Source organism: Lissotriton helveticus, chromosome 6 (assembly GCF_964261635.1).
Source record: "Lissotriton helveticus chromosome 6, aLisHel1.1, whole genome shotgun sequence".
Classification (NCBI taxonomy): domain Eukaryota; kingdom Metazoa; phylum Chordata; class Amphibia; order Caudata; family Salamandridae; genus Lissotriton; species Lissotriton helveticus.
Genome location: NC_136067.1, coordinates 1,841,671,721 through 1,841,696,150, shown reverse-complemented (window position 1 = coordinate 1,841,696,150; position 24,430 = coordinate 1,841,671,721). Strand labels below are relative to the sequence as shown.

General features: G+C 45.2%; 1 protein-coding gene across 5 annotated transcripts in view; it reads left to right on the top strand.

Annotated features, from left to right (window-relative positions):
- Nucleotides 1–24,430, top strand: part of ANGEL2 (angel homolog 2) — a 427,641-nt gene that overhangs the window by 44,318 nt on the left and 358,893 nt on the right. Inside the window, exon 2 of one of the 5 annotated variants that reach the window (XM_078649764.1) lies at nt 11,879–11,999. The exons of the other annotated variants lie outside the window; for them this stretch is intronic. The gene's annotated coding sequence lies outside the window, so the exon portion shown is untranslated. The remainder of the gene's footprint in view (nt 1–11,878; nt 12,000–24,430) is intronic. 5 annotated transcript variants of the gene reach the window in all.

Here is a 24,430-nt window from a genome sequence, read left to right as displayed (position 1 = left end):
TAAGTCCAGTTGCAGTATGATGCTGGAACGGGGTCCAGGGAGTTCTGTAATGCATATGGAAAGCGTGGCAGGGGCATACTTTTAAAGAGGGCTGCTTTACCCAGAAGTGAGAGCTGGAGTGTTTTCCCAAATTGCTTTTTAAAAATAATTTTTGGAGAGGCCCAAGTACTGGGACACACATATTTTCCACAAACGCACAGAACATGCTTGCCTCTATGAGAATGTAAAACCTGAGATCCGAGGCCCCAGTCCCTGTTCATTTTTCCTGATTTGAAGGCAGTGCTTTTTACTATTTTTAATGTATATGTTTAAGATTTACACCCACCAAGATGAGATACCTTTACATCTATTTTTGGAACGTGGAGGCCTAGCAAATATTGCAGATATTCAGTAGATTCTAGCTATGTGCATGCTGTGCCATGTTAAGCAGGTAGCTGAGGGGTTGGCCAAAACAAGTGCCGAGCCCACACTCCCTGAATTTTTCACGGCATTCAACATTTTGGCTCTCTGCTTAAGCCACAGCACCTGTGTTACTCTGAAACAGTATTGTCAGCTAGGGAACTCTGTCACTGTACCACCTAAAATATCACCCATACAGAAATCGATTGCCCACCTCAAACGTCCATTAACCAGATGGTAATATACTAGACATTTTAGAACACAAAAGATGAGAGGCAATTGTAAGTTACGGAGTTTGTATCCACAATAATTTTTTGCTGAAATATGCAATAAGTCCATTTATTCTTGCAATTTCTTACAACTTCTTTTTCTTTTTTCTCGACAATAGAAAAACAGCCAACACGTTTCGCCCAACACCTGGGCTTCTTCAGGGCAATGTGAGTCTACTAACTATAGTTGTACATTTGAAGAAGGGTTGCATCTCACCAAAGATTGGATATTGTGTATTAAGCTATTCGCACACCCTTAGGGAACACCAGATATCAACAACAAATAAATAGTACAACAATTGTGATATCTTCACAAAGTTCTTTGTCCCATAATGTTACGGTGAATTTAAAATGGATATTCAGTGCTTGGCAACTAGACCGTCCCAGCAATGTCTGTGTTTCCAATTTGCCTCACTTCCAGTTTGAGGCAAAGGCTGGCCTTGCTGCAAAGTGGTGAACCAATGAAGGTAGTGGATCCTACAACTAACCAGCCCGGATCTCAACAATTGAAAGGCTGGCCTTGCTGCAAAGTGGCGGCCACCTGCAGGGGATATTATGGCCTCCTTGATAGTCCTATTCAGTATTCTTCCCCGGGTCTTGACTGGAAATTTCTGGTCCTCTCTGTGCTGGGAAAGTGGGCGCGAACATGTACAGTTGGCAAAGAAGGAAGGGAAAGCCTTTTCGAGCGGTTCCCTTTACAGTGATTCCACAGTGCAGCGCCATGGGTGACATCATGCGTCACATTTAAAGCAGTGGCTACTCACTGGAAAATGGGCATGAGTGTTTGTGTGCACGCTCGTGTGACTGTTTGGGCATGATAGCGTTTGGGTGCACACTCACATGACCGTTTTACTCCAAACCGGACAGGCCCAAGTGAGTATGGTACTCTTCCGAGACTTGGAGAAATTCCAGTACTCAGAAGGGAAAAAATCTAAAGTGCCGATACACAGTATCTGTGAGTACTGCCCCATTTAAAGCACTGAGGCACATGACAGATTTGCTATGCCTCTGGGTCTGCTGCTTCTCCTCAGTTTGCTCTGTTGCCATAACTCAGTCGAGATCTAACCTGCATTAGGAGATTCACCTTCCAGACTACTATTTACTTGCCAGTCCGTCTTTAACCCCTCTTTTTAGGTCTCGCGACCTGTCAATGCGCATTGAGTGGGAGCAAGACTATAGGGGCTTAAACAGACTTTAACTAACTGGCGATTTGATGCTGTGCCCGTGCGCTTTTAGGTCAATGCGCAAGCGCATTGACCTAAAATGCGCAGCCATCTGTTCCCCAGCAGCTCCCACACCTTTGAAGTGAAGCTTAGCTTCACTTCAAATGCCCCTGCTTTACACCCTCATGCCGCTCTCCCCGCTCCGCCCCCTCCCCTGCCCGCCGTGTCGCATTTCTCCTCCCCCCCCCCCCTCCCCACAGCAATGCCCCCGTCTTATTTCTCTTCTCTTTGGCATCTTGCATGATCATGTACTGCATCTATGGCTGTGCACGCTCAGCACTTCCCAGCCAGAGGTTTGTCTTTGTGATCTAGCTCATGATTATAGTTTTAGTTTAGTTGTATAGATCTTTAAGTATAAATGTTTAAGTTAAAGGAAGAAGGTTCTTTACTGGCGTACTGGAAAAAATTCTTCATTTGTTGTGTTGAATCGGGCTTGTTTCAGTAATGACTTTACATCTAAATCATACTTGCTCTGTGATAGTGAAGGGCTGTTTAAAAACGCGGTAAATGCGAATGGGTTTTGATGGTGCCATTTTCACCTCATTCCAGGGCTCATTGCAACATTGTTCACTCTCTCTGTAATGGTGAACTTCATCTTGATTGATCTGTGCTGTCCCTCCACCCCTGCCTGCGTCATTTTTCCTCCATTCCCACATTGTGTCCCCCTGCCACGTTGCTCCCAGTGCTACTTTGCTTCGTCCTTCCATGCCCTCTCTGAATATGCCCCAGGGGCCACAACCCTGTCTCCTATTCTTCTTTCCACTATGTCTTCCTTGTCACTCTGTATCTCCCTACTGCTGCCCTGCTGTTCCTTTTGACATGTTTCCTCTGTCTCCTTTACCCATCCATTCACCCCCTTACCAGAGATTCCTATGTCCCTCCCGAATCTGACTATGACCACTCGCCTTTATGACTCTCATCCACGCCTTTCTACCATGGGGGTGTTCGTTGTGCCCCCGCCTCAAATCCTCATCTCTGCTTCTTCCTGCTCACCCTGATCTTCCTCTTCTAATCACATGCGCCCTTTTAAACTTTGTCCTTCCTTCCCTCCCCCTCTCAACATGTCTTCCTTCCCTCGCCCGCCCCAACTTCCCCACCCCCTGCTCGTTAACCCTTCTAAAATACCACGGGCTGCCCTGACCAGCCAGGCAGGGCTCATTTGCCACGCTCATTTTCGGGTGACAGTTAGCAATTAGAATTTCACTTTTGAAAAGTGCTGGTCACGCAGGGAGCGTGCATATTTCCCACATAAAATTGAGATGAATGAGTTGCTCACAGGGTTTAACTCTATTACAGGGTTAGTTTTAAAGTTTATTTTATGTCAACAAATATTTCCGCACTAAACTACAAACTACGGTTAGTTTTGACCAATGGATGGAGGGTATTCATTTCTAAGGGGAGACCCAGAGCGATTGGTCACCAAGGACGCTGTGTTGCAATCCTGTGCATTCTGGGAGTAATAGTCCAAAGGCATTACGGTTAATATACCTGACCTAAAGCACAGGAAAACATGATTTATGAAAGAACATAGTTGTCAAGTTCTCAGTTTGCTTATGTGACATTTCCCTGTTCACAGGGCTGTAAGTGGGATAAAAAAAGTGGGTGGGGTCTCTCAAAGGGGCGTGGTCAATATTAAGGGCGTGGCTTAAAAACACCTAAGCTCAAAATCTGTGCTTAGCATAGTGTGCCGCCCCACTGGTATTTTGCTGCTTCTATCATTGCATCCAGATATATAATACAAGTAACATTACACCTACAGCAATCCAGGACTATTTGCTTTCTCAGTGGGTATTAGTTGCATAAGATAAACAAGCATTAACGATGCAATAGGTCTCGCCTTTCATTAAGTTAAAGCCATTTGCTTTGCTATACAATACCATCAGCAAAGCAAATGGATTTAATTTAATCAAAGGCGAGACCTATTGCATTTTCAATGCTTGTTTACCACACTTTCATAACACAACTGTATTGTTTTCTCGCTCTTATCCTGCACTCTAACGCTATCTAGTATTGAACTATTTTCCTCTTTAGCCACTATTTTGCCTTAAATATGGCCCCTGTTTCTTGAATTTTTTCCATAAAAAATAGTGCTCTATATTTGTACTTTCTGAGCATTATCGCAGAATCCATTTGGTATCTGCCACGTTTGTGCATCCTGTCATTTAAAACTGTGTGCCAATCTGAAGACTATTCAAGAAAGACTGTCCATTATTATGACCCACACTGCAGCCACTTTTCCTTCCAACACTTTGGCCGCTGCCCCATCTATTTTGACAATTTAACCTTATCTATTGTTTTTTGTCAATGGAAATGGACGTCTGCTGAGCCCATTTTTCTCACTGCATGCACCATGAGCTAGCTCATTTCCCAGTATTCCTATGTGGGATAGCTTATAGCAAGCTCAATGCATCCTTGAATCCTCTTTACTTTCACTTTTTTCCAGGCTTTCTATTGGCCGTCGACTTCCCTGTACATATACAAACTGACCAATTATATGATCTCTGGTCTATTCTGTACAATATCCCTGTCCCACACACTTTCCCTCTGTTTCTTCATGTCTGTGAGTCAATTAATATTCTGTCTCCCATCAACCCAGCCTAATAAATGAATGGCTAGTAGTCTATTTTTAGGGAAATTCTTTGAAAGTCCAGCCAAATATCGACAGTCCTAGAACAAAATTAATTCCTTTTTGGTTATTAACCTAAGGTCCGTCCTGTGTGCTGCTAACTGACATTTCAGGAGCTTTTGATATGGTCCCCCATTTTACAGTGCTACAGCCTTACCAACGTGACTCCAAGCATCTGTCCTCAATCGGATCGCCTACTACCTCTAGCTCATTGTGGGGAGAGGAATGTCCACTGTGTTCCACCCCTTCCTGGAGTGCCTGGCTGCTTATGAAACTGTTAGCTTGACCTTTTGTTTGGAGCTGGTATCACACTAATCTAGCATATGCACAGAGGTCTAGGTCTGTCCCTTGTAATGTGGGATCCAGAACTTGTTTTGTGACCTTAAGGCGCGTAACAAGAGTGCTCACATAGTGGGCAAAAAAGAACTGTTCATGCCTTGAGTAGTCTCATAAAGTAGTGCTGGCAGTGTGCCGAGTTTTTGTGAATCATTAGTGTGACCAGACCTTTTTCTCTGTGTCAAGGAAAGGTTGGTCTAAGGACCTCTTTCATCTAAAGTTCTGTTATGTGAACCCCAGACCCATGTGCTGACTTTCTGTGTGTATGTCGAGTGCATGTATGTGCCCTCACAGGTTGTCATCCTGTCTCTCTCACAGTGAGTGACTCCACTTTACAGATGTGCAGAGAGACATGGCAGAAAGACCATCCCCAATTAATTATGAATAAGGCTCCCTGTTTTCCGTTTTTACTGATTTTTACAGATAAATACAGACAGAAAACTATTTATTTTTCTGTCTGTATTTATTTTTAAATGTGGATAAAAATGGAAATTGGGTTGTTTTTGAGTGAATCTAAATGTTGTCAATCATGACTTCCAGGCGAATAGCTGTGCAGATTGACAGGCAAGGGGGCCCAAACAAATAGGGATTTTAGTTAAGAGCCTTAAACAGCTGTAAATGTGCACAACCTTGATACTAAAATTTACATATTTTCTTACAAGTACATAGTTTACCATCTCAGTGTGTATATATCATTAAAACCTGTCAGGCGTTCAGGGACGAGTGCACATTAACTGGTTAAATAAATGCAGAAATATACACATTTCAGCTTCATTTTTTTGCAAAACCTAAAATAAATATGGGTAAATACTGGTAAAACTAGCAAAAAATAAATATGGATAAATACAGACGGAAATGCCAAAAATATAAATACCATAAAACCGGGAGCCCTAATTATGAATTAGTGATGCATGAGTTCTGGGTGCCACTTGTACCTCCCGCAGAACTGGCTCTGAAACTTTGTTTTTCATGCGTCGTTGAATGCCGAACGCAGCCTAAGATGTAAACCTATCAGTTTTACACAAAGGGGTGTATACTGCAGCTAGTGTATTTCCTCAGCCTCAAGTGGGTGAGTGCTTTCACGCTGAGCGGGCAGATTGCTGCACACTCTCAAATCCAGCTCGTAGGGCTCTCGCCGTTCAGGACTAGGAGACCAAAAAAAACTTGCTATTAAATAAAACCCTCTCAACAATGCTGGTGCAAGAGTAGATTTTTGATGTTATGCCCATAAATAAATACATGGTGTAAAACCCTTGGGAAGTGTAACTGCGAATCAGTAAAGTTAACCACTTCTGTTGTAATTAGGGCTGAGTCTAAATAAAGCTAAACGATTAAGAAGCGTATCAGCATTACTTCTGCTGAAACAGTCATTCCTATGTATTTACAAGCATTGTCTTCAAAGGTGCTATAGGAGGTTCAAAGATCTGCTTCAAACGTGGCAAAGCATAGTTCTTGTGCATGAGCACACGGTGTTGCGAAGCGTGAAAATAGCTGTATTTCTCCATGCCTTCTTCCCATTCCCTATCCTTTTTATATATTTTTTCTTTTGTACTTTCACTATATAATCGGTCATCTGCGTCATGTGATTATGTGCTGGACGAGGCATGTTTTTAGTGTCCTTTGTAATTCCAAGTGATTGTCAATTCGTATTATTGTTGTGGAAATTGAGTTCCAGGGCTTGGCTGCTTGGACGGAATATAAACCTCTGGCATTTCAACAGTTTTTGAAGGGAGGCACGGTCACAAGTGACCCCATCCTAGACCTAATAGACTTGTTTATATACAAGAAAAAATTGGTATGAAGGAAATGATACAAGGGAATTATTATGAGAATAGCACATTTAATCACCCTATCCAAAGGTTTTTTAGGGCGAGGACCGTAGGCTGCGCTTGCGCAGTCTCGGTCGGAGATTTAATGTTTTCTAGTAGGGGCTTGAACCCACCTCTCTTTTCCATTGGCTGGCTTCCTAAACGGAGGAGAGGGGCGTCACTCGGTTCAAGCCCTGTCTTTTTCGGATTCGGGGGCGTGTTTTTTGCGTTCTTTCTATCTGTGACGTCATCCGTCACTCAGCAAAAAACACGCACCCGATTCCGAAAATTTCGGAGCTTTGCGGCAGCCATTTTTTTTTGTTTGTTGTTGTTGTCAGGAACAGCCCCGCTGTCACTCCAGGTAAGTTGATGCCCCCTCCGGTTTCAGTTTTGCTGCCTCCCGTTCTCTGGACACACGTCTGCGTTCCATGTACCCCCTCCCTTTTCTTTTTACTGTGTTACTCCTGATCGTCTGTCTTCCTTATTATGTTTTTTTTCATCGCCTCTTTCTTTCCTGCGTGTCTCTTTTTCTTTACTTGGTTCTCCTCTTCCCCTATGCTCTCGCCACGCCTCTGATCCCTCCTTCCCTCTCCAGTTTCAGTGGTTCTCCACTTACCCTCGAGTTCGTCCTTGGGGATGTCGACGGGCTGGTGGTCGGTGAACAGGTCGGGGATGGTGTATATTCCTCGCTACATCAAGGCGGCGGTCACCGGGTGGAACGGCATCTCTGCGGGTGTGGGGGTCCCAGTCTAGGCGCTCTGCTCTCATGAAGTGTGGACACCCAAGCAGGGGACGGAAACGGGACCAAACGAGGGGTCCGGGCCCTTCTGCTATGTGCCCGAGCCCCGCCACAGAAGCCCCTATTTCATGTGCTGGTCTTTGGAGACGGTAGTGTCACCCCCATAAAAAGTGGCTTCTGGTGGACCTTTGTAAAGAGGTGATTTCAACCTGCTCTCGAGCTGCAGACTTTGTGTACCTTCTCCTCTCCCAGCCTGGCAGTCAGTCACGTACCCAGTGGTGGTGACCTCTATGACCCGGTGTCTTGCAGATCCTTTTTACCGAGGGGCTTTCTACCTGATTTATATCTATTCACTTTATGTGGTGTTGACTCCCCCTCCAGTCTTGTGGTACATCGGTTCTTTGTTTTTTAGGGTTTCCTGGCGGTAAATCACTCCATGCTGACCAACCCTTTTATCTTGTTTCTCGCTGTGTTACCCGGCTGGTTCCACCTGATCTGTAACAGTTGAGTGTTGTGTTTTCCACCCTTTCACAGCCGTGTTCTCATCAAGTGCCAAAATATAGCCAATCCTTTGACCTGGCCTGATCTGCATCTGTTGTCTTAAGTATCTTCCACTATAACCCTGGTTTGGTACTCAAGCAAGCATTACAATTTGACACTACCTTTGACCTGATTGCTTCTGATTATTTTTACTGAGCTAATGGAGTCCTACAACTGACTGAATTGAATGGGAAAAGCTAGACTGGCTCAGTTATTCGTGGCTGTCTGTGTGTGTGCGTGGCTCTGTGTCTGTGTGTGTGGCTCTGTCTGTGTGTGTGCGTGGCCCTTGTGTGCGGGTGGCCCTTGTGTGCGGGTGGCCCTTGTGTGCGGGTGGCTCTGTGTGCGGGTGGCTCTGTGTGCGGGTGGCTCTGTGTGCGGGTGGCTCTGTGTGCGGGTGGCTCTGTCTGTGTGTGTGTCTCTGTCTGTGTGTGTGTGTGCGTGTCTCTGTGTGTGTGCGTGGCTGTGTGTGTGTGCGTGGCTCTGTGTGTGTGTGTGGCTCTGTGTGTGTGTGGCTCTGTGTGTATGTGGCTCTGTGTGTGTGCGTGGCTCTGTGTGTGCGTGCGTGGCTCTGTGTGTGCGTGCGTGGCTCTGTCTGTGTGTGTGTGTGTGTGGCTCTGTGTGTGTGTATGGCTCTGTGTGTGGCTCTGTGTGTGTATGTGTGTGGGTGGCTTTGTGTGTGTGGCTCTGTGTGGGTGTAAATGCAATAGGTCATGCATTTGCGAGCGATTAAGCTATTGGCATTGTAAATGACAATACCATGTATTTAACGATTAAGCTATTGGCAATTTAAATGAAAATGCCATTTATTTATGATTTTTTTTTAAAAACGTCATGAGCAATGCCAATAGCTCTACCTATAATAATGCCGAGACCATTGCATTGTAAATGCTTGTGTTATCCTTACTCTGTGAAGAATTTTGAGTTGTACTAATCGGAGTCTAGCCGAGATCGCCACCACCCTCGGGGAGGACACTGCCTCTTTCCACTCCTCATCATCAAGAGCACATTTAATTACCCTCTCCAAAGTTTTTTATTATCCTTAACGTATATATTACTATATATTTACAACACACATAAACAATGGCACCTAATCAATGAAGCAGACAAACAATGACATACACAAACAATTATATACATCAACATAAACACAGTTACACATTACAAAAACCCAGCTACAATTTTATTCTCACTAGTGTCCACTCAAAAATTCTGGGTGATCCGCTCAGAGGTAGTCAAAGTGAAACACCTTGGGTAATTAAATGTAATGCGCTCTTGTCATAAAAATGTTCTTGTATCATTTCCTTCATACTAATTTTTTCTTGTATATAAGTACGTCCCATACCCAGGTATAGACAGTTGATTTGGGTATACCCCTTTTTTTGTTTACATCTAGTAGCCTAGTTTGGCAATCGATGTGAAGTTCTGCTGAAGAAAGAGTGTTGCATTTGCAAGGACTGTTCATTCAGTAATGCATGTTGCTTTTAATCTGATGCGTCTAACCACAGTGTAAGGCAATGATGCTTGGTGTGATGTTCTCTCAAAGGGGAGGTTAACCGCATGGGCGCTGCGGCGATTTTCGCGCTACGCGGCTTTTTTCAAAAAGCCGCGTTAGATGACGAGCTCAGCGCGTCATCAGCGTGCGAGCGGCGCAACTGATGACGAGCTGAGCTCGTCATCAGCGCCGAAGGGGTTAAGGAGTTGCCTGGCAGCAGCAGTCTGAATCCTCTGTTATGTTATGTTATGTTATGTTATGTTAAAGGTTTGTTGAGCGCGTCAGCTGCCCCAGCAACGGGGCGTCCCGGCGCTAAGAACCATAGCGCAACCTACTGGGGTACGGGTAGAGGGAAAAAGAGACCTACAGACGTGCAAAGAGGTGAGTTTTAATTGATTTACGGAAAGTGAATAGGTTGTCGATGCAGCGGATGTGGAGGGGCAGAGAGTATTTATTACTGTACTAGGAGTGGCTCATGTTTGTCTGCATAAACCTTTGTTCGAGTCGGAGAGGTTACCTGACCCACAGGAGCTTCATGTCTGTTTCAGATGTAAAGAAAGTAGGTTCCCAGACCTTTTACTGGAACCCAGGGATTCCAGCTGAATCATTATTGGAATTTAGAGACCCCCACAATTCATTACTGGAAGCCAAGGACCACAGCCTAAGCATTGTCGATGATTTCAACCTCTAAACAATACCCAAAAAGTACAGAAAAGAGCATTCATCAAACAAATACACAAATGATGACATATTTTATTTAGTTTGCAAACACATATATAAAGCAAATCTACATTTTCATAGAAAGGTTGGAGCTTTTCTAAATTCAATTGAGGCCACTCATCGTCCATACTTATTCTGTTTCATGCACCTGCACTGCTCGCACAAATCAACCGGAGGATACTAATTTCATTTTTTAGCCTTCTGTTTAAAAATCCTTCACACTTGCAGTACGTTTTAAAATTTTCAATTGTACATTTAGCTTCTCTATTTATATACACTTTATGAATTTGTTAATATTATTTAATTTTCTAAGTATTCGCGGACCCCCAGGGGTCCCCGGACCACTGTTTGGAAACCACTGCAGTATAGCACTATTTGGGGTGACAGCCCCAGTGGACTGATACTTTTGCTTTCGTACATTATACGCGTATTTAGAAGCCTTGTACACTTCTAGATCACTGAAGTCTTTTATTGCAGGACTATTGCTCTTATATGGTGGATTTTTCCCAAAGCATGGGTTTCTTCAGAAGTCTTGCAACCTCACTTTTGTCACTAGTTAGATAAATGTGTGGTTTGTTAGAGGGGAAGAACGTATGGTAGAGGGTAACAAGGGAGTGTGTGTGTTTGTGCTCTCCTTCAAAGCGGTCAAAGTGGAATATGGTTATAAAGGGATGTGATATGGAAATATAAGTATGGAGATTCTTGATCTTAGCCGAAGCCAAAGACTGGGAATGCTGTTGCAGCTGGCGTGGTGCTGTAAACTGGATGTTTAGTTTATCTTGGCACCTGCATTTGTCTTGGGTCATTATAGGGGCAACGAGTCCCCAGTTGTGCCAATCGAATCTCCTCTGTCAATGTGGGTGATTCTTGCTACTCCTGTTTGTGTACTGATTCTTCCCGGTGGTGAGCTATTATTTGTGTTTTACTCCTGCAGTTATTTGGTGTTGGGTGCAAATGACTTCTGTTAAGGACACTTTTCTGTGTTTACTAGGTCGAGGCTTGTGGCACTGTCAAGTTACAGGGGTGGGCTATGTGGCATACGCATCTCTGCCTTGCACATTCGTAGAGACTTGTGTGCATTAGAGTATGTTGAGGAAATTGGTTGGTGCTGTGTGGTAGTGGCTTGCTGTTTTGTTGTAAAGATAAGGCTGTGAGGGTGTTACTGCACTCATGATTTGAACATCAGCCAATGTTGTATGTAACATACAATCTTCAGATGTGATTGTGAACCTGTGTAATACTGGGACCAGTGTGCAACATGTTTACAGCGATCTTCATGAGTCAGAAATCAAAGTCTTGTGACACAGCGGAGGACAAAAACTGGTAACCATGAGGAAACAATTGTTCACAGTGAGGATAAAAGGCATAAATAGGTGGAGTTCTCAGAAACAAGCAGGCAGGTCAGCGTTTTTATGATTTGTTTCTTTTTTTGTGTGTAAATTGATCCACTAAAACTGTTGTCATTTCTATCAGACTGTTGCCATGGACAGAGAAGGGCTCAGTGCGCAAAAGCACAAAGGTGAGGAAGTGGGGACCTCTGGTGCAGATTGAGTTAATGGGTTGAGTAGTTACAAGATTGTGCTTGAGGCTTGGGTGCACATTTTCTTTGCATGTTTTTCTGTGTGAATACTTACAAATTTGTGTCTGGTGCTGCATATTTGATGTGGTGGTTGCACACTTGAGATCACTTTGGACTTCTGTTTATGATGTGTGTGTTTTTATACAGTGAAGAAGATGCAAGTCTAGAGCAAGAACAAAGACCCCAGCGGCACCGCTGTCATAGTAGTTGTCAAAACGGAAGCATAAGAAAAGATTTCACGACTCTACGCAACATTACTCTTCTACAAGTAAGTCTCTGAGACCCGCTGCCTCTACGAAAGCATCCAGATCATAACTGGTACGAGTGGAGGACACCACAAAGGATCCGGTGCCTGTGGCACCCTCGAATCCGGCGCTGATGCTGAACACGCCTGCGGCTCTGAACCGGAGGCCCCGGTCCAGTCAACTTTACTCAAACTTCCCGGCTCCTGGAACAGACCTGGCACTGTTTCTGAATGCCATGTTTAGTGTATTTCTAAGATCCATGGTCCCATATGGAGCACCTGCCAGCCCCACTAGTCTAATGGGATATGCTTCTAGAGCACTCTTAATGCCGATACAGTTTGCTCCCTTCCTTCCATTGACGCCGGCTACCTGGGCCCCACCTCTGCCGAAGACTCCGGTTCCACCCGCACATTCAGTGACATGACAGATGCCTCCTCCACTTACTATTTCTGTTGGATGTTCTCCTTCTGTGCCAGACTCGCTTAACTCTCCGCTCCATCAGACCCGCAGTCTATGCTACCAGCATCCCTACCCACATATGTCTCCACAACTGACGTGACTAGCTCCACAGCCTGCTAGACCAGATCCCCTACAGTGTTCGTGTTCCGAGGCTGAACACCTCATAGTGAAGGTATGGAAGCCATCGCCAAATGAATGAAAAACAGCTACCTACAACTAAACACCAACAAAACGGAGTACTCATCATGGGCCCAAACCCCGATGTCTGGAACAACACCTGGTGGCCCCCACCCTCTGAAGCCCGCCCACCCCCACGGACAATGCACACAGCCTGGGAATCATCCTGGACTCAGAGCTCAAAATGGACCGCCAGATCAACTCCGGCTTATCCTTCTGCTTCCACACCGTCCGCCTCCTACGTAAGACCTTCAAATGGATCCCCCTGGAACACAGAAAGACCGTCACTCATGCCCTAGTCCCCAGCAGACTCCACTACGGCAACGCACTCTATGCAGGAATAAACAAAAACCTCACTAGCAAGCTACAGAACATCCAAAACACCATGGCAAGACTGGTCCTCAACCTACCAAGACACTGCCACATCTCCCAGCACATGCGCACACTCCACTGGCTCCCCATCGAGACTAGAGTCACCTTCAAGATGCTCACCCATGCTCACAAGGCCCTCCACGACACAGGACCAGCATACCTGAACAGCTGGTTCATATTCCACGCACCCCAAAGGACCCTACGATCAGCCCAGCTCTCCTATGCCGTGGTCCCCCACACCAGAAAGACCAGACCGGGAGGACGCTCCTGCTCCTTCCTCGCGGCCAAAGCCTGGAACGACCTTCCGCTCCAACTCAGACAACATTGCTCCCCATCTTCGCAAGAAACCTCAAAACCTGGCTCTTTGACAGACCCCCTCCTTGATGGACTGGAACCTGCGACACCCCCCCCCCCCCCCCCCCCCCAAATCGCCTTGAGACCCTTACGGGTGAGTAGTTGCGCTTAACAAACACCTGATTGATTGATTGATTGATAGAGGAGGGGAGATTCTATTTTGGGGACTCTGATTTTCACGACCACCCTCGTCAGGACACAGATGACAATGACGAGCAATCAATGACCCTGGACCCACATTTTGCAGGTCTAAACGATGCTAATGGCCTGGATGCCTCTCTGGAATGGGAGTTGTACTCCCAAACTGTGTTGCCTCTGCCTGAAAATCAAACTATCACTCTGTTCTAAAGAAGGCAACAGAAATGTTGGACCTCCACCTCCCAACTACTGAAACTAAGGCCAACATTCTCATAGACGTTATTCATGCTACATCGCATCCTACATAGAGCCCCTGCTTTCCTTTAAGGAGAACTCATTCTCACTGTGTGGGCGAAACGTAAATTCTCCATGGTGGTTAACAGAGATATAGAACTGCAATACAGACTAGCCCTGGGCTTTCCAACCTTAATGTCATCTCACCCATCGTCAAAAAGGCTTGTGGTCAAGCATCTTGCTTGTCAAAATTATCACCAGGAGTGCTACCTACCACCCCTTTGAAACGCCAGCAACTGTCTCTTTGTATCGTCGTACCCTAAGGTGTCCCAGGTTTCATCCAACTCATCCTTTAACCTGTGTCGCACTTCCCAAATTGCATTAGTGTGCCTGTCTATGTCCTCTATCTGTTATTCCAGGCGGGTAACCGTGTACCCTAGTGATCTCAGCTACCTATACGGGATTGTGCTCAGAGGTTCCATTTATAAGTTGAAGAGAATTGGGCAAATTAATGAATCTTTAAAGGAGCATTAGTTGCCTGTTAAATCATCGGCATGGAAATATTATAAGCCATGATGTTTTTGGGAGTGAGTCATCAAAGTAGCTTGAGAGGACAGACTCGTCTTTGACGAGCAAGGAGTTTTGATGTGTTTATCCGATTTATATATTTTTTTATTATTATTTTTTTTTATTTGTTTTTATTGGCATTTGTAACATAAAAACGTTAACATTTCCATTCAGGAAGACAATCTGCACGAAATATTCGGTCTATAGGCCATTGGTATCCTGGCCTACCATGTTACATACAGCTTATATCAGATAAGAACAACAGCAGTACATTACAGTATGACAGCAGTGGTTAATCAACATTGCCCCCCATCCAGACTATGCTTTAGTAATGTATTGTGGGATCTTGGACCCTAATTTCAGGGAGGGAATGAATATCTGGTATACACGTTAAAGGTCGTCTAAGATCAGTATTTAGCCAGTCTACGAATGGCTCCCAGAAACCCCGGGTGCGGGATCGCACTGGCAGCTGTTCCCAAAATGTCTTCAGTTGCGTTTTACCGTGTGTGATACTAATGATCCAATTTTTTGTGGTCGGCGACAGTGTCGCTCTCCAATGAATGGCGACTTGGCGGTTTTCCAAAATTAACAGCTTCGCAATTAAGCTTCTACGTTTGGGTGGAAAATCAGTGTTGTCACCCAGCGGCGTGCAGGGCAGTGTGTATCCAATAATGGTCTGTATGTGTTGCAATACGCGTATCCAAAAGTTAGCCACCGGCCAGCAATGCCATCCCACCTGCAGGAAGTTGGCCTGTATCTTCCCACATTTACAGCAGCGATCATCAGAGCGCAGGCCCATTTGGTGCAGTTGCGTCGGAGTGCGATATAGGTGGTGTATATATGTTTATCTGATTCTTGAGGCAACTGGTTTTCCGAATAACCTTACTAATTCACATATCAGAGCTGAGTAATCACTTGTGTCATCTAGAATTATGAGAAATGGCTTTAGCGCCTTGCTGGTGGTAGTGCATTTTATAAATACACATATCCCCATAACCAATGAGCACAGTATAAAAGAAAAACAAACGTTATGAAAAATGTGAGAGGCAACCTCTTGAAAAAATCAGAGGGACGACAGAGGTGTGTGTGTTTCGGGGAGACAACCTAGTGGTAAAATGAGAAGCAGATTATGGGTGTACATGTCTGCGGATTTACCCGGTGAAGAGATGTGACACTCCACGGTGACTGGTTCTCAAATCTGATCACCCTCTGACGATGTTTGCCATATTTCATGAAAATGTATGAAACTGATCCTGATACATTGTTGTCTTGGAAAAATATAAATAGCCTTGAGAAAGCCCTGGCAAAACACACGGCGAAACACGTGTCGGCTGTTCTCTTTTGCTCTTTTTAAACAATATCTTCAATTAATAAAATAAAAACTGATAAATGAGTGAAAATGGACGAAATAAAGTGAAAAATACAAATAAAAAGAACTACTTTCACTCCAACCAATTCGTACTGTGCTATCTTCACAAAGACAAAAAAGAAAAATATACCCATTGATGGGGGTGAACACAAACATTTGGAAAGGAGGATCACGTGCTCACAACTTTCTTTTTACTCGTTTCTCTTGAGGCTGGGGAGGTCCAGAGCCTTGAGCAATAATCCTCCAAGACGCTTAGGGATTCATATCCAGACTCCGGATTCCTGGATCCTTTCTCTTTTTCTCACTGATTAGATGCAAGACAGATATGCTAAAAGGTGAGGGCTAGGATCCTCCAGCATTGTAGCAGACTACGATGTGGGCTTAGGGAGCCCCCTCAGTTGAACACTTTCAGACTATGGGGCACCGTGCAGAAAATCTGAGTTGGCGGGTGTTGGAGAAAGTAATCGGCACCCCGAGAGGTGATGATATCGCATCCATTTTGACTTGGAGGGAATGGAAATGGATTCACACTTTAGACACAGTAACCCATGGTCTCGGCGAGTTTGAAGAAACCAACAGGCAGGCAGGGCTACTTGGCAATGGTTGATCTGAATAGGCAAATTATGATCTGCATTTTTTGTAACCTTCAGTGAAAATTGTACCTCTAGAGCCTGGGTAGCTGGGATGTGGCATATGAATAAATGGCACTCACTATAAAGAGCATTGTTTACATTTTTTATGTGTGTCAAAGATTCATAGTACCCACTGCGAAGAACAGTAACGCAATTATACCCTGTCAGCTTTGTATGCATTTTATATGAACCCCTTCGTACCTTCTTGTCCGCTTGCACCGCAATGGGATAGGCTCTGTTAGGATATGTTAAACGCACAGAATGTCAACTTCATATTGCACTTGTACTGGATATTTCCATGGCACCTGCGTGTCATACTGATGTTTCCTTGAGATGTTTCCCATTACCTACACTAAGGTTTGCTCACTTGTTAACTTTGTAACAACTTTGCTTATACCCGAGCCTCACCCTAATCCTTACTATTGTTTTTCGCTAACTAAATTCGGAGGTCTCTGAACATGACTTGTGTAACTTGCAGTAATTATCCAACCACCTGGCCAATTCGGACTTTTTACCAGGCTGAATGTGGCCTTTTAATATTTTTACGACTCAAGTTACATTTTCACACGCCATGGTATACGCATGCTACACGCTGGCAAGTGGGCATGTTTACCTTGCAACATCAGTGAATTCCCCCGACCTTCTAAACAGGGCTGGTTGTAGTATTTTTATTAATTGTTGCTTTGATTTAGACACATCATGGTATGCCTAATGCATGATCCACACTGTTGGTTTTTCGCTCGCATGTATCTGAATTCTCCGAACATGTCCTTTCTACTTTGCAGCAATTATTCAACCTTCTAGCCTACTTTGGACCTTTTATCAGGCTGAATGTGACCTTAAAGTGCCACTCGTATTACATTTTTACATGCCTCGGTATACTTATTACCTTTGAACATCGGTGATTTTTTGTGTACTTTTCAACGAGGCTGTATGTGTTATTTTACACATTAGACTTTTGTTGGCTTTCACTTAATGGATATCAAGGCATTCCTCGCATTCCTTTTTTCCTTCACATGATGAGGTTGACGGCCTCTGACCGTCACTTGACTACCAACGGAAGTTGTTGAGCAGGCTTGCACGCTTGCTCGGTGGCCGCCACACTCGCTCTATATATTTTCCACAGAGTATATTTGACGGGTTTCCCCGGTACCATTTGCTCTCCATGCGCCGCGGGAAGAAAATTGCAAAAATTAGCTGATCTAGTTGAGTCTAGGGCTGCCCTTTTAAAATAATTTTTCACCCAACTGATTTGAGGTAACTCTCTAAATAAATCACATTTTTGTACTTTCTAGAATCCTGTGGGGATTGGGAAGATATGTTGCACTTCTCGCACACTCTATACCTTATTCTGCACTTAACGCAGACTCTGTATTTAACCTAACCTTTTTGGCAACTGAAAACTGATGAGCTATTGAAGCCCCTTTGGCTTCTGTCTTATGTATATGTATTCAGACAGCCCATTTGTACAAATGAGTGCTGTTTTAACTATGGAATCATTCTCCCCTTTGGGAGTCCCCCCTCCCCCTTTTTTCAGATACTGGACATACATCCATGGATACGTTTTGATCCATTTTCTGGGCTCCATCCTGAGCTGGAGGGGCTTTTCTTTCCCTAATGACCAATTTAAGGCCACCTTACATCTAGGTGAGTCGCTTATGGCACCCTCCTTGATATTCCCTTTTTAACTTACACACAATTCTGATGTGAGCATCTGTTTCCCCACTCATGCTGTTAAAGTTTATTTAGTCCTGAGGAAGACCCGCCATGATGTCTAACCAAAAGCACATACCCACAGGGTCGACACGTCGACGATCACACTATTGATCCATGTTTTCAGTCAAGCAGCCTAGAAAAAGTGCCGCTGATAATATTGGTTGTATTTTGAACTGTTTTCAAATGCCAGAAAGGACATTTTGTTTATTAAATTATTCCTCTGTCTTATGTTTAGGCCATTTTGTATTGTCAGACTTCTTGTCCACATTGTGTCACTTTATCACAAAGTCACTTTATTGGTTGTACATTGTGTGTCTAACAGCCATATATGAAACAGAAAAGTATTTCTGCAACTTAGGTACATAATTTAAGAGTATACCAAGTAATTACAGGTATTGGTGTGTGTTTTCTAATTCATGAAGTGATTTTGGGCGTGCCTGATGTTGTTTGACACAAGCCCATACTTGCAAAAAACTTTCACTGATCTTTCATTGGCCTTTATACATAGGTGTATTATTTAAACACATGTTTTTACGCAAAGCAATAGCATCTCCCAACCAAACTCACCGAAGCTCTTTAACATAAAAAACTGTCTTAGGATGGAGGCTGCAAGGCCATGGATAAGTGGTCACTCACAGTTGAGGTTATCAATGGTGCAGCAAGTGCAGTGTCACCTGGGCCCTGAAGTGTTAGTGACCCATTGCACTCAAATTATTACTGTGTTGTAGTGTTCAGCCATTGTTTGCACCATGGTCAATGGCACCTTTGCTATGCCACTGGGCCATTTTCCATGGGCCTTGCTGCCAAGATCCAGTGTTAGGAGGCCCGGGGGGGGACGGGGACGTTCCCCTTGTTTTCACAGCCATGATATTGTACTGCAAAGGCTTGAGGGGGGGCTACTGTGGACCCCACAGTCATGGTTCAGTGTTGTGAGGTGCAGCAGAATAGGGTTGCAGGCTCAAGGATTGGCCCATATTTTAGATATTTCTCTGGCTTCTTGAAGTGAGCTGTTGTGGGATGCCAAAAGTCCCGCTTTTTTGCTCACGAAGGGGAATTCAGCGGGCTAATCAATAGGAGATGTAAAACAAACAGCCCAACCGGAAAGCATTAAGCTTCCCATCTCAGTTGGATGCCCCAGCACTCACACTGCGATCAGTCACTGTGCAGAAGTTGAGTGGCCAGCTTTTGTTTACATGGTACCTGGGAGGCTGAACTTGTAGCACCGTAGGTGGCCAGTAAGGACACTTTAGCAGACTGTTTACCTTGAGAGGCGACTAAAAAGGAGGAATGTAAAAAGTAAGAATAAAGCAGCCTTTTCTCATTCTTAAACCTTTACATTCAGATTTAGTTCTGTCAGCTTATGAGCTAAAGGTAGATCAGGGACAAAGGTCCAGCAAGACTATAATTTGCCCAATGTCAAACAATTTGGTCAAAGAGGAGAATAGAAAATGCAACACAGGACTGCGTGTTTCAACCACATAACTTTCCTACTATACCACATTTTTTTATCTCTTAAAGAAAATAGGGGCCTGATTTAGGTTAGGGTATTATGGAATGAAAACCTAAAAAATAACTCTTTGACTTTTGCTAACCGCCATAGAAGTGTCTTATTGTTGAGACCATAAACGCACAGTATCCTGTGAAGTGATAATGTCATGCTGGCTACCATACAGGGTAGAGGATTGTAAGGATGAGACTGATGAGGTGTGGATTCTGTTTTACACTTTTAGAACTCCATGACAGAAGGACCAGTGGTTGATTCTTGCCATTGAGGCCAAGCCAGAAGGGCTCATGTACGTGTTGAAGAGGGTGGAGCTGAATAGTGAACAGCAGAACTATCAATCTTCCAGTTTTCCACTTTCTTGATATTTTTATTATTTAATTTATAAATCTTATTTTGGGGTTTTCAAGAGTACCGTACAGCACTAGGCATCATCCTCAAGAAACAGTAGCATTTAAGACTTTCTTGATACCAAGCTGACATGCGCTTTAATGTTACCCTTGTTTCTCATTTTCATTGCACCCAGTTCTCTTTTTATATCCCAAAAAGTACTGTTGAGAATTTTGATCTGTTTAGAAAAAAATCGCAAAGGGAGGAGTTCTTGAAGTGATCTTAGACACTGGCCATTACTTAGGCAGAATTCCAGTCAGTTTTTTTTTATTCACTGTATCACAATTGTCAGGGACCAACCTTATGCAAACAGTCTTGGCTTTGCTTGGATAGGATTAATTGAATATACCCTTGCACACCAATGTTGGTAGCCGTTTTAGTATTTGTTGCGTGCTCCTGGGTGTGCACTCCGTTGTGCACAAATTTAGTATGAAAATGCGTGCCCCTAGAATTGAGGAACGTCCCCTGGTCACAGCCTACTTCCCGTCAGGGCTATGGATAGGAACAGTCCAACTATGTCAGGTCATAATGGAAACAAAAGGAATTCTAGATACGTTTCAGTATTGCCATGTCTCCTATGTGAGCTGCAGATTATCTTTTTTCACATTGAGCTTTTGGACCCACATGTGGCCATACCCATCACACTTAAGGGGTTTCACTGAGAAGAACAAGTTGAAAGGTGGAATGCTTGAATTAATGTCAGTCCCTTGTAATTCTTATTATAAGCATCCTGCCCATAGTGGTGTTATAGACTAGGAATAACCATATGCAAATATGCCATACTCCTCGGATAGAAAATGTAGAAAAATATTGGCTCTAGCTCCATTTTTCATTTGTTGTCCTGATTCAGATATATTCATACAAGGCGTACTTGGTAAATACTGGCCTGGTGGCAACCTTAGAGAGGTGGCCTTCGTTCTTTGGGCTTCACAGCTATGATCCAGCATTGTGACATCCATGGAAGAGTGATTGCTGTGAGACATGCCTACTGCATACTTTATTTGCCTATGGACATGCCCTTCCCAGGTGTGCTTCAACATTGAGAAAAATATAACAACGTCCCATCCTGATGGAAAACCACTGGCTGCCTGTTCTAGTTAGCACCATCTTCGAAACCAGCTGTTTCATTTACAAAGCTATCATGGCCAGCATCCCTGCCTTTTTAGATGACAAGCTCTCCATCTCCCCTGGCTCTCATTAACCCTTTGCGTGCTTGTGACGGAACCGTTCCGTCACGAGCCTTGGGTGGGCTTTGCTGGTGACGGAACGGGTCCGTCACGTGCCTGCTCGGCGCGAATCCCACGCCTGCGTGGGGCCGTGACGGAACCGTTCCGTCACAAGCACAGCTCACCCGAGGGCCGTGACGGACCGGTTCCGTCATGAGTATGAGAGCGCCGCGCGGCCCCGCCTCCCCCTTAGCGCTGCGGCGGAATAGCCGCCGCAGCTAAGGGGTTAAACCCGCAGGTAAGACACATTCAGAATGGATACGAAGTGCAAAAAAAAAGGAAAAACAATGTAACTGACTTTCTCCTTGTGAGCACTTGGGATATCTTACCATTTCCTATTATTCATCAGGACTGCCACACCCTGCTCCAAATTAGGAAAGAGCTGAAGGCTGCCTGTTTAAAGAACTCTACATCACAATGAATTACCCGTCCATGAACAACCTCATATCACGTTACCTTTGTTCCCATACAGTGCTAGGCTGCCATTCGGATATGTTTGCACTACATAAACGCCACATGCTTACATACGCAATATTACACTAATTTGAAAACGGTTTATAACACTTGAAGCAAAGATATCCGTTTTGAAGTCGCCTGAGCCAAGCTTTTCTACCCAGTGTATTTCCACCAAATTGACCTTTAAAATATATGTACATATTATACTAGCTCTAATGAAATGTGAGACAGCGGGTTGCAAATGAAGACCAAAGTAATTGGGTGGCTATAATTAGGGTGACCAGACGTCCGGGATTTCCCCGGACAGTCCCGGTTTTCATAGAACTGTCCCGGGGTTCCAACGCTTTTTAAAAGATTAAATACATATCCCGGAATTTGGGACAAAGGTCAAGTCATCCAGGAAAGCAGTACTCTGAAACGTATGTCTTGTTTCCACGAGCGCCTCTAAATTCATTTATCTGCTTCTTTCAAGCAACGCAGGAATCTGTTGGCTACAAATTTCCAGCACAGGGGAGATAGAGTGGGTAGGACATGGGGACTTAGGTTGGAGGTCCAGTCAGACTTAATGTTCTGAAACTGTAGCCAGGGCCGGTCCTAGGATTTTCGGGGCCTTGGGCAAAAGGGAATGTGGGAGGCCCCTGAAATCTACGTAAGTGACACCTTCTGATCTCGGGGAAGCTGCTTTGTGCAGACTCCACTTGGGCCACTGCTCCTCTTCCCAGCCACCCCAAGCAACTCTTGCACAGCCCATTTCGAACTGAAGGTGTGAGAATTGCTTGGGGGCTGAGTTAAACCTGTGTGGGCTGAAGTGCTTACAATGGGCGCCCTGCCGAGTCTCTGAACTGGCTGCCTGAGAGGTGTACCCTCCCCTAGGCCTTTCCACACCATCCCTTAGAGGCCCCAGGAGGGGGGGAGGGCCCTCCCATGAGCCTGTTTGTGAAGTGTTTCTTTCACTCTGATCGGCAGACATACACGAGGACTAGTGGGGTGTTAATGGCCATTGTGGGGGGCCCCATCCTGGCAGGCAGAGTGCCAGGCCCTGGGCAGCTGCCCACACTGCCCATGCATAGCGCCGGCCCTGACTGTAGCCTTGTATATGTGTCTATACAGAGACACGTTTAGGGGCTGCATGTATGTGCAACAAAACAGGCGGGCAACTAGAGCCAAAATTCGGGGGGGGGGGGCTAAAAAAGATTTCAGGGGGGGTTTATTCTTCAAGGGCAGAGTGGCTCTCAGAAGGGGTGTAAACACATGAGCCTCTTTAACAAGTAAATGGTCTTTTAAAGACCTGTCAAGTACTCGGTGCGGCTGCAATAAGACTGGAGGGTCGCCAGCCCGCGAAGCTGTCTCAGCCGGGCTGACAAACACGAGGGAGGGGGAGAGGGGGGACTGAATCCCGGTGAGCCCAATGGGTACTGTTGCGCGCCTGGGCCAGGCATAGATGTACAGACTAATGGCTTTAGTCCTACTCTTATGTCTGGCTGTCCCAGTTTTTCCCCCCAAAATCTGGTCACCCTAGATATAAAGCCGAAATATTTCAAACTGCTTTATTTATAAACAATCAGCAACACGGAGCTTATGTTTTGTTTTGCGTTCTGTTGAGGGATCTTTATGCAGATTGTTTTTATTTAGTGCAGCTTTATATAGCGTGGACTTTATTTACCCACGGGTCAGAGCGATTTACAATTATTATTATAATTTTTTTTTGCAGAGTTTTATATAGCGCGAACTAGACCCGAACCGAATCGGGTATCTGAGTGCTTTACATAGCACCAGTTACGTTACACGAGGACACACTTTTTAGGTTTTGCTGGCAATGCGTACGAAGTACGCATGCGCTAGCAAAATCCTTATGTTTCTCTGTTGGGTCGGGTATCCCGCCCCCTCCTCGCCCCCTCCTCCCATTGGCTAGCTCCATAAATGGAGGCTAGCCATTGGGAGCCGGATCTGTCCGTCAAAGGCCTTCCTTTTTTCACAGGATGTGCCAGGCACGCTCCTACCCCCCTCCCGAGACCCATGGTGCAAGTAGCGCCCTGTTTTAAAGTGAGATATTTTCGTATTACCATCATAAGGGGTCACAGTTTTGTCCATTGATCCCTCCCGTTCCTTTCCCGCTCCTCCCGCTGGCCGTTCCTTTCCCAACCCCCCCTCCCGCTGGCCGTTTATTTTCAAGGCAAACATAATTTTCCAGATCTGTTAAGGCAGTGTTTGTTTGACTTCGAGAGTGGAAGGTTGACCGCAACAACATGCGAGCGACATACATTGAGACGATAAAACACCGTGAATATGCAGCGTCCACTATATAAATGTGAATTATTCAATCAGAAGTCTCCGTCCAGGGGGAAGAGGCGGGGGCGAGGGGAGGACCCAGGCATGCGGACAATGCTGCACTCTGGGGGCTGCTCCCGCCCTCCAGGCCTATTATCAGATCTGCGGCGGAGCTGCTGCTTGACTGCCCTCCTCACACGTCCACACCCCGCCCCCCCGGCTGATGGATCACTTGGGACCCGCCCAATACTTAAACCCAGCTGGTGCATGCGGTCGGCTTGGAAGACTTTCCCAGACTCCAGAGTGGATTGTTCCGAGCTCCCTGCGCGTCGGACGAGGGCCCCCCGAGCTCAGAAGCAGGGCGTGCTGCTCCTCAACTGACCCCCAACCGAGGGCTGCCCTCCCATCTACAGCAGGCCTCACCAAGACCCACGGGCCCCCTAGACGTCTACTGCAGAGCCGGGACCCCTGCTCGACTCGAGGGCTGCTGCTTCTTAAGCCAGAGGCCACATCTGGCGTCACATCCGCCCTAGCCAGCTAGGGTCAACCCAACGGCCTTCCGCCAGTCCTAGCTGGGCTCACTATCCCAGCCAAG